Source organism: Prosopis cineraria, unplaced genomic scaffold (assembly GCF_029017545.1).
Source record: "Prosopis cineraria cultivar Desert tree isolate PC_DT_omini unplaced genomic scaffold, ASM2901754v1 PC4, whole genome shotgun sequence".
Classification (NCBI taxonomy): domain Eukaryota; kingdom Viridiplantae; phylum Streptophyta; class Magnoliopsida; order Fabales; family Fabaceae; genus Prosopis; species Prosopis cineraria.
This window is the reverse complement of record NW_026555335.1, coordinates 2,149,007-2,159,357: the sequence shown is the minus strand read 5'-3', so window position 1 is coordinate 2,159,357 and position 10,351 is coordinate 2,149,007. Positions and strand designations below refer to the sequence as shown.

Here is a 10,351-nt window from a genome sequence, read left to right as displayed (position 1 = left end):
GGGCATTTTTTTTTTCTCTTGCCTTTCATTTGTATTTCCAACCTTGTTGAAGGCATGCTCTGCGTGTAATTGGGTTTGGAGGGACCATTGGCCTGACTATTTCATAAAACATAATGATCTCCATCTTCACTAAGAAAGGCAGTAGCCAGTAGGTCTCCTTTGTTCTAGCAAGTAGCAGTACACCTTGATCTACCCACCATGTCATTTTTTCAGAAGCCTAGCATGTTTTGTTGCTGCCTCGCAGGCACACCACAATCACATCTGAAAAGCAATTCTACCTTGGAATCACCATCAAAATAGTCGCAACTGGTTTGTTTCTTCCTCTTACTTAAGCTTTCAGCAGAAACTCCAAATATCTGCTTCTCTTCCTTAAATGATGAATTGTGGCGACACCATTTACGAACAGTTAGTTATATGCTTAGCCGTATCACTAAAAGAGGAAAGCGCTATTTTTTCACAGCTTAAACCCCCAACCAAATCAAAATTCAGCTACGAAAACAAGAAAACCGTGTCAATTTTTTGGGCATCCTTGCAGCAGCATCTCATGTATCCTGCTGTATCACAGACGTGATACAGTTTATGGCAACGCCAACGAGCATAATCAAATCAACCAACTCTTAATTAAAACTGAAACCAACCAAGACAGGCCTTCCATACAAAACTAAGCAACAGTTGGAGGGAACATCTCTAACCAGAGGTAGAGTATCTTCATATTCTTTTCCCTTTCTCCCTTCTCTAGTTGCCTTGGGAATACCAGCAGAATGAATTTTTATATCTACCCAGAAGCATGCACAAGCACAAGTTAAAACGCTTCTTAATGTTAGCATCAGGGACGATCATTTTCAAATGCAAGTTCATGTTTATAGAGAACGAAAAAGGGAAAAATTCTACAGTTAGGTTAGTTACCTCAGCAAATGCAGAGGTGTTGCAAGTAGTTGGTGAAGCTCTTATTGAGGCTCTCACCACTGCATAAAAACCAACAGCTATGGTTGGAATGCATAGAGGACAAGTATTGTCAAGAAAATAATGGCAATAGAAAACTTTATTCTAATAATTCATTTTATTAGCAACGACCCGGATACAATAATCACAATATTTAGATATATCAGCCTAAGGTCAAATCAGGCTCATTTGAGGGTATTAGGTTATTCCAAACCTGAAACCCTCGCTGATTCCTCTGCTCCCCAGCTAAGCTGACCTATCATTGATCAGATTCATGAGATCCATCTCCAGGTAGAAGGACAGCAGAAATGCTCATTCCTCCGCGAAATTTGATCCGCAGCAGATCAGGCTGTTACTCTTCTAATTCTGCAGATTTCGTGTTGCCCATTTTTCATCTCGAAGAATCAAAAGATTTTTATGTTCCTTAGCTGCAGAGTCTGACGGTGCACGCTACAGCCTGCGCCCAAAACTTGAGCCTTGCTTTAACATCTTCTGGGTGGTCACCTGAAGGAAAAACACAAAAAATTTACCCATTAGACCTTACGGAGACTCGAAATTAAACTACCGGACGGTAATCTATGATCAAAGTTACATCACTTTAAGCGACAGGAAGGAGAATTTCATTTAAGTCCACACAGAGAAAGGCAGGTGTCAGTATGCAGTTCAAAATATCAGTGATAAGCATTTGATAACTCTACGAAGGAAAAATTAATCCGTCCATGTTTATCTGCACCTTAAAATAAAAACATCCTGGGATATAAAATCTATTAAAAAGCAGAGTTTTCGTTTCTGAGCCAAAATCATCATGAACGAAACGAGTACATTAAATTCACGCATAACAACATATCAGTGCAAGATTTCGAGACCTCCGCATGTCAATTTGACATCTAAAGTATAAACAGAAGTTGATCTCAATAATTCCGCTCAGCAAAAGAAGAACTGAGAGAAGCAACGAGTTGCCACTCACCAGGACTAGAGATTTTCCAATTGGCCACGGAGTTGGACAAGGAAGAGCAGGAATCCGCGGGTGAAGGCGGTACCTCGGGCGAACTCTCGGGCGATTTCTGATGTTCATCCATGAATTCTGGCTCATGGAATAGCACAACTCGAGAGCCGGCAAGGTGCTGCAGAGCTCAGGAATCTCGTCGTAGCTGAAGCCAAAGCCGAGATCCAAGCAACCTTTGAGCTCATCCAGATCTTCATCGGTCAAGCTCTTGGTCCTGGCCAGATCCTCATCCGGCGTCTCCACATAACCTTCAAGCAAAACCTGATTCTTCTTCTTCTTCATCTTCTTGCCGCTGGAGGACATTCCCCCAAAACTGTGGCTCCTGATCCTGAAACGATCCCGCTGGTCGTCTCCTAGATCAAAGGCGCAAAAATCGTCGGTCCGAATTGCAGGTTCTTCATGGAAAGAGTTGGTACGAGAAAGAACTGTTTCGCAAGAGACGCTTCCCATTTTCTGTTCCGAACTGTGTAGAGATAGAGGTATTTCTCTCAGGTGTGAAAGAAGGAGAGGAGGAAGGTGCTTATAAAGCCGTGTCTGTGTTGGCTTCTATAAAGGAGCCAAGAATATGGCTTGCGGCGGTGATGATGATGCCTTCGCATCATACATGGTGCATGCATGTATGGATGGATGGGGGTGGTTAGTATGGACAAGATGACAGCTGTAGTGTGATGATTTGGTTGGAGAAACGGGACACGTGGAGATGGTGGGATGGGAGTGGGTCCCGCTGTTCTTGTTTTGTAGTCTCCATTTTGGTGATCTGCATGTGACTTCTGAGCTCTGAGAAACCGATGGATGTAGCATTGTAGCTAATGCCTTTGAAAAGTGTTCTTTTTATTTTTTTTTTTTTTTCAATTCTTACATTTTTCAATTAATAATAATAATAATAATTTCTCTCTGACTTCTGGGACAATGGTAGTGCGCTGTGCATTTCCTTCTCGAAACCATCTTGGGTGCTCATCACCCAGATGAGCACCGTGATACAATACGGATCATTCAGATTTTTAGCTAGAAATAATTTAATATTTTTATTTTATTTTTTTAAAAATAAAAAATTATAAAAATTATAAAAAAATTTTAATAAATATTTTTTAACTAATTTAATTTATATTTAATTTAAAGGGTCTAATTTAATATTAAAAATTTTATATTTTTATATATTGACTATGTACAGTGTAAATTTAAAATTTTTAATTTGTAATTTTTTTAATTTTTTTAAAATTTATAATTAAAAGATTATATATTTTATTTTTTAATATTGTATTCATCAAAATAAAAACTTTAAACTTGGACCTTGTAGATAAACATTTAATATTGAATATGAATTGTCTAGAATACATATGAATAGTTAATTTAAAAAGTTATAATATTAAATTAGATCGCCTAAATTAAATCAGTCCTATTTATATTGACGATGAACCTATTTATCAAAAATTAAAAAATTTTATTTTAATAAATTAAAAATTAATAAAATTTTATTTTAATAAATTAAAAATTAATAAAATTTAGACTATTCAAATTAAATTGAATGATTTAGATTTTATTTGATGGATGAACACCTCGGTTGCTGAGCAGCCAAGGCGGACCCTTTCCTTGTCATCTTGTCTTTTTTTTTTAATTTTTGTATTCCTTCCTCAGCAGATAAGTCATGCATTATTGAGCCGAAGCATGAATGATCTGTGTATGAGAATGTCTATGTATTACATAAAAATTTTAAAAATATACACGTTACTTCTAAAATTATAATTGGTATAACTCAATTTTTTTTTATTGTTATGCGTAAAGCAATAGACTCACTACGCTACTCGGCTGGTATATTTGTAGCCAGTGATATATTTTATAATAACATTCACAGGAGACGTCATGAAAATGATTTTTAATGAATTATTGAGTCTTTTTCCCATAAAAATGAGGATAACTTTATTCTGACGTATTTTGCTCTTAAAAAATTTGATCCACATCCAAAAATTATCTGAAGTTTATCCAATCGACGTTGTTATCAATTGTCAATTGAATTTTAGATATTCCCATTTCTCACATTCTGATGGGGGAAATGTTATACTGGACGAACCAAAAAACAAGAAGAAGAAGAAGAAGAAGACGCAGAAGGTGACCCTTTGGAATCAGGTTCACACATGTAGCGATCAGAATTCAAAGGAGACAAGTGGCCGAAGTTAGAAAATATCTGCTTGATTAGTTGTAACAAATTAATACAACTTCAGCTAAAATCCCCGGAAGAAACAGGCCCTTTGTGTATAAATCAAACAATCAATTATTTGAAAGCCATATTAAATTCAGACGAGTTCAAGTCTTTGAGTTGGATAACAGAACCGTTACCAAGTATTTATTCCAATTACACACTCAATATTTGAACTGATATTAATTATTAATTATTGATTAAATTAACACAATTCCTAACAACTAGGTAAGCGACAAAAAAAGTCGTATTAATTTTTTTTTGCCCCAAAAAAAGAGGTATTAATTATAAGTTGTCAAACAAGAAGATAAAATAATTTGTCCATTTTGCCTTTTAATTCAAGAAAGTACGAATAACAAGGTGACTCATTACCTTTTTTAGTTAATAAAGATTATACTAAGTAGCAGTGGAGTTAGAATCTGGAATGAGAGTTCAAGATAATTTAATTTAAAAATTAACACCATGATTAAAATTGTAATGACATAATTATATTGATTATTATTTTTCAAGAAATTTATATTAAAGATGTTACTATAGTTTTTTATGTAAATATCTTCTTCATATCTTATCTCAATTATTAAAATATTACATGTCTAATAAACTTTTAAGCCAACTATTTTTTTTTACTTAGTTTAGAATGTACAGAACATCAAAAGTAAGGGGTGCATTTGCCCACCCTCACAGCCAAGTGGCTTTGCCACTTATTATACTCCCTCTAAATTATAATATTGGACATCCGTAACTATTTTATGGTTATAAAGAAAACTTAGACAAAATATCAATTTGTAAAAAAAAAATCATGAAAATCTCAATTTTTTTTAAAAAAAATTCACACTTTAAATTATTCCCTCATTAAATATCCTATATAAATGTTTTAATAATGATAATTAAAATTTTAATATATATTTTTTCAAAAATGGCAATAATAATAAATGAAATAATGATATAATTAAAAAAATAATTATAAAAATTGTTTAATATCTTTTGAACTAAGCACTTGTAATTGAAAATGTCTTATATCGTGGTGGTGGTGGTGAGGTAAGGAGAAAGTAGATATGTTTTTGAAGAAAGAAAACAAGTTAATAAGTTTTGGCAAAACATGGGACAAACGTATAAAATAGGAGGGAAGTAACTAGTTAACGGGAAGGACCACAGAGAAAAGAGGAGAAGAAGGTGTGGTTGTAGAAGGTAGTGGGAGGGCACACCCAGAAGCAGGGCATTAAAGGAGAACAAAACGGTGAAAGCAACGAGGCTCTGGCGTCGTGTGTCATTAGGGACATGGAACAAAGTCCCAAGGCCTTTTTAGGGGCCATGCCTGATCTGCCACCAGCAGGTGGGTCTCTCGTCCTCGTCAGCCACACCGTGTCTCATGCTGTTCCTGCGCCCAGCTCAAATGATTTTGTTCTTTTGGCTTCCCAAACGCAGTGTACATATTTAATCACATTTATATTAATTGGACGATTCGCAAATCACAACACTTCAGCCCCAACCAAATTGCCTCAAACATGCAACCAGCCCCCCTCTTCTGTAACGTCTTTCATTTCGATGACTGTGTGTGTGAATTGATGTTGGATCAAAATCAGCACATAATTTTTTTGTTTACTTTCAGGTCACGAGCATAGTGTAGACATTCACGTGGTTTTGTTCCGAAGTCGTTGTTTTCACATGGTTGAAGTTTGCTCTCGCAGTTTAGGTCTGTCTTATTGCGGCTCCAAGGACGCTGTCTCAACTCTCAAGGGCTGTGATCTGTTCCTTGACTAAGTTTAATATTAATTTTTTAAAGGGAAATATTGTAGCAGAACGTAGTAACTATTACTCAGGGCAGACGTAAAACATTGTTTATTGAGATTTAAATTTGTCACATTTTCTTAATTGGATGGTCTTCTGTGCGCTGACTCATTCCATTTGATACAAACTCTTATCAATCAAGTATCTTTAGGCAACACTATATATGCACGCATACATTATAAGAAACTGGCACGAATCCCATCATCAAGATTTAGATGCATAAAATTGAAATTGAAATCTTAATTTTGTACTTTTATATTTGATAACAATGTGCCTCTCTTTTTTTGTTTATTTACTTTCCTTTATTGATTCATGACCAATCAATAAAAACACTATAAGTTGATATAAGTATTAATTATGGTATGTTTGGACAAATTTTAATTAAAATTTATAATTTTAATATAATGAATACATTGATGTTTATCTCCTTTGTGATAAGAGTTAAATTTTTATTTTAAATACATTTTAATTTGCCTTTACCTTTAAGTAAGGAGGTGACTTTCCATAATTGATTTTAATAATAAAGTATTAAAATGTGATACTGTGATAGCGTTTTTATTATTCCAACACTTAGCACCAGTTTAAACAAGATTTGATATATATATATATATACACATATAAATTTGCTATCAACAGTGTCAAGATTCCAATAAACAACGACAATTAATTCAAATGATTTGGTGTTTAAGCAAGGTTTTGTGTATGAAGAAAAAAAATATTATTGTTTTTATTAATTATCATAAGAGCTTTATATTTATGTGATTCAAGTATTCAACCCAATATATTGAATTCCACTCCACTAGTATCAAAGACTCCAAAATAATTTTTAAAAAAACAGGAGTTATTTAAAAAATCCAATAAAAAGAGGCGGGGCATAATCTTTTATCAAACAACAGAAAACACAAAAAAAAAAAAAGGTGATGAATAAATAATATGCATGTATATCTGAAATGTATTACTTATCAACAGGACTATATGTTGTCATTGTGTGAGACTCTTGAGAGAGTGGGAATACGAATAACAGAACTTGCATAGTTGCATTATGTGGACAAAAATTGTGGCAGACATTAAATTCCGCCATGACAGATTGGATCCAGAATCTCAGGCATATAACGTGCCAAGCCACTTACTTTATACATGAACAGTAGGTTGGAGATGGGAAAGGAAATGATTAATTAGTTGTGGAATAGCCAATAGAAGCCAAGCTTTGCGACCTTTTATTTATTCTGAAGCGCCCTTTTCATCACAGGCAAAGATCTCTCTCCATTTTTATTTTTAATAAACAAACCCTACCTGGCTCACTCTCCAAACAAGAGAGTAAGAACCACTCCAATCCCAATTAGCTGTAGCTAGGGTGGTCCTCCTTTCTCCCTCTCGTTTTAGCATCATGGCTTTCGCCCATCATGTGTGTGTGTGTGTGTGTGTGTGTATATCATCCCATCTAGTATGCCATGTATCCCATGTCATATATATCTTTTAAAGTATATCCACCTTTTATATTTTTTGGCCAAACTTTTAAAGTGTATTTACTGCCTATTATTATATCTTCTCATCATTGTGTTTTAGCCAGCCAGTGGTGAACCATCGTGTGGACATGAAGCATCCAACACAGCATCTCCCACTGCCTCCAATATTTTAACTTTCATACATGCATATATGTACTGAGAGTTGAGAGAGAGAGAGTTCTTATTGTAAGGGATTGATATCATGCGAGACATTCTGGGCAAAAAAAAAAAAAACGAAAGAAAGAAAGGTATCATGCAAGACATTTAGTAGAGGATTACTTATATTATTTAATATTAATGCCCTTATTTAAACTCATTAACTATACATGAGAGAGAATATCATGTAAATTTGATTTTTTATTTAAATAGGAGTAAAATTAAAATGTTAATAACTTAATTACTTTTTATTAGTTGTAGTAAGAGGGAAAAAGAAGCCTCTGCCTCATAGGGTACATTAATTAAGGAAGCATACCACCTGTAACCACCTAATGTTTGGACTCTGGATAGACCTAACGTAATGGGAAGCCATCTTCTGGTGATCAGTAAGCTGGTGTTGCATTATATTAGGCCTTGGATGCTATATTCTGCCCTGGTGCCGTATCAACATCATATTCAAGGACCGCACTTTAGTAGGCAGGGTCATTATGTTTTTTTTTTTTTTTAACTCAGATCTGTTGTGAATGATCTCAAAATAACAAATTAAAGGAAAATCTATATATACAATCAGAAGTTAGATTATAAAAAAACAAAAAAAAAATTAACCAACTGATTTTTAAAGTTGACTTAATTATAATTCTATCTATAAACTAACATTTTTTTTTTGTGAACTATGAATTAGTAACGAATAATGCTACATATTATGATCGGGAGAAGTAATATTCAGTCAGTTCAGCTGTGCTGGAATCAGTTGGTGTATAATTCAACGAACTGAATTGTTACATATCGTCCGTCCGTCCGTCCGTCCATCAATTCCGTTCATCTCTTGTTTGACTTCAAAATAAAATCGCTACGAATATTCCAAAAAAAACAATAATAATTGACGTGGCGTGTAAAATAAAATAATGTTGCCGTGGCCGAGTCGTTCTTGACGAGTAATGCGTGGCAAGTAAATATGTTATTTTATCAGAAGGGCAGGGTCTGGTGCTGGCGTGCTGCAGTCCGCCGCCGTCTTATTCAGCAGCACAAGCCAGTCCGTTCTCACGAAGATTCAGACGAAGTCGTCCGTCCATGATTGGAGGGTCTTGCCATTTACATTGCATTCAAAGCTGTGATGAGTTCGAGAATGCGAATGGATTGGGTCCAATGATTGTATAACGAATCACACGCAACAGGGTGGCCAATCAAAAGTTGACTACTTCGATTTTGCTTGCAGTTTTACGAATCCATTCCACACGTGGGATAAATACTATATGCACAAGCATTGAAGGCTCAGTATTATTGTTACACGTTTTTTTAATAAATTATTTGATGTCATCTACTCCCTTCATTTAAAAATATAAAATATTTTTTAATAATTGAATGTTAAAAAATGTGAGGTATTTTTAATCTTTCGAAGTGTAATCATTACATTTTTTTTATCAAAAATGTCCCTATTGATGAATGACTTTATGTTTAATATGAAAAGATATGATTAGTTTGAAAATAAATAACTATTTTATTAAAGGGTAAGATTCTGTTAAAAATGTCTTATATGTGTAAACGGAGGGAGTGAAATAATACATTTTTTATGTTTATTATTATTTATTAGGATTTCTTAATTCATTTTTTTAAAAAATCGTATTAAATATATATTATATTTAAATAAAAAATGTCTTGCAGCAGTGGGAGGAAAGAGTGTAAACTACGAGACTTTGACGCGGCCTGGTATGGATTTTTAATTTTTGTGTAGTGTGGAATTGGAAAGTAAATACGAAACTTGAGTGGTATTTAATAAATGAAAAACAAAAAAGGGAGGAGAGATTGGAGGGAATGATGAAAGAGAGAAGAGGGTGAGAAAAAGTAGAAAAAGGGTGGGGAAAGGAAAGGACGAGATGCACGTGGAGGCATGGTGGTGGACCCCACGTTCACTACAACCACGTGGCCCTCCCTCTCCAGTTCCCTCTGCCAATGTCCCACCCTCCCATGTCCCAGCCCCCATTCCTGTTCGATATTTCTAGGCTCACATAAATTTGGCAAAATATCAGCTGAAGTTCCTTCGATAAACTTTATTGAGGAAATTTTGATAGTGAATCCTAAAAAAAACAAATTTAAAAATTTTCTACCGAATTTTTAGATTAATTTAAAATAAAATGGGTGATTGAAAAGATTGAAATATCTTTTTACAAAAGAAAAAAACTGACAACTAATATTAATAAATTAATAAATAAAGTTAAAAAATTAATACAACAACAACAACAAGCCTTTATCCCACTAGGTAAGGTCGGCTACATGAATTGCAAGATGTCATTGTACTCTATTATTTATCAAACTTTTAAGAATATTATTAATTAAGAGATCGCGTTCAATAATTTTCAAGAGTATTCTCTTAAGCCTTCCTCTACTTCTCTTAATCGAACTCAAAGTTATATGTTTCACTCTTCTCACTGGTGCCTCCCTTGGTCTTCTTTGTACATGCCCAAATCATCTCAACCGATTTTCTACCATTTTTTTCTCAATAGGTGCCACCCTCACTTTTTCGCGTACGTGCTCATTTTGAATTTTATTTTTACGTGTATGTTCGCACATCCATCGTAACATTCTCATCTCTACTACTCCAATTTTATGCTCTTGTTGTTTCGTTAGAGCCTAGCATTCACTACTATATAACATTGTCGATCTGATAGCAGTGCGATAAAACTTTCTTTTAAGTTTATTAGGCACCTTACGGTCGCAAATAACTCATTTAGTTTTTCTCCAATTAAACCATCCAGCTTGAAT

General features: G+C 34.3%; 1 pseudogene; it reads right to left on the bottom strand.

Annotated features, from left to right (window-relative positions):
- Nucleotides 1–1,024: 1,024 nt before the first annotated feature.
- Nucleotides 1,025–2,472, bottom strand: LOC129310177 (uncharacterized; annotated as a pseudogene).
- Nucleotides 2,473–10,351: the final 7,879 nt, after the last annotated feature.